Below are 1,100 nucleotides of genomic sequence, written 5' to 3' on the forward strand. Positions count from 1 at the left end.
TAACAGTGGCAGCCAATCAGAGTGCGAGAAAAGCGCTCCCAAATGGCCTAACAGTGGCAGCCAATCAGAGTGCGAGAAAAGCGCTCCCAAATGGCCTAACAGTGGCAGCCAATCAGAGTGCGAGAAAAGCGCTCCCAAATGGCCTAACAGTGGCAGCCAATCAGAGTGCGAGAAAAGCGCTCCCAAATGGCCTAACAGTGGCAGCCAATCAGAGTGCGAGAAAAGCGCTCCCAAATGGCCTAACAGTGGCAGCCAATCAGAGTGCGAGAAAAGCGCTCCCAAATGGCCTAACAGTGGCAGCCAATCAGAGTGCGAGAAAAGCGCTCCCAAATGGCCTAACAGTGGCAGCCAATCAGAGTGCGAGAAAAGCGCTCCCAAATGGCCTAACAGTGGCAGCCAATCAGAGTGCGAGAAAAGCGCTCCCAAATGGCCTAACAGTGGCAGCCAATCAGAGTGCGAGAAAAGCGCTCCCAAATGGCCTAACAGTGGCAGCCAATCAGAGTGCGAGAAAAGCGCTCCCAAATGGCCTAACAGTGGCAGCCAATCAGAGTGCGAGAAAAGCGCTCCCAAATGGCCTAACAGTGGCAGCCAATCAGAGTGCGAGAAAAGCGCTCCCAAATGGCCTAACAGTGGCAGCCAATCAGAGTGCGAGAAAAGCGCTCCCAAATGGCCTAACAGTGGCAGCCAATCAGAGTGCGAGAAAAGCGCTCCCAAATGGCCTAACAGTGGCAGCCAATCAGAGTGCGAGAAAAGCGCTCCCAAATGGCCTAACAGTGGCAGCCAGCTAGAGCTAGCTTAAGTTAGCTTGGGTTAGCTTGAGTTAGCTTTAATTAGCTTTAATTAGCTTAAGCTAGCTTAAGTTAGCTTGGGTTAGCTTGAGTTAGCTTGAGCTAGCTTGAGTTAGCTTGAATTAGCTTGAGTTAGCTTGAATTAGCTTGAGTTAGCTTGAGTTAGCTTGAATTAGCTTGAGTTAGCTTGAGTTAGCTCGGGTTAGCTTGAGTTTGACTTCATTAACCCAAGTTAGCTTGGGTTAACTTCATTAAGTTAGCTTGAACTAGCTTGAGTTAGCTTGAGTTAGCTTGAGTTAGCTTGAGTTAGCT

Source organism: Convolutriloba macropyga, unplaced genomic scaffold, assembly GCF_964194025.1.
Source record: "Convolutriloba macropyga unplaced genomic scaffold, txConMacr16.3 SCAFFOLD_1444, whole genome shotgun sequence".
Taxonomy (NCBI): domain Eukaryota; kingdom Metazoa; phylum Xenacoelomorpha; order Acoela; family Convolutidae; genus Convolutriloba; species Convolutriloba macropyga.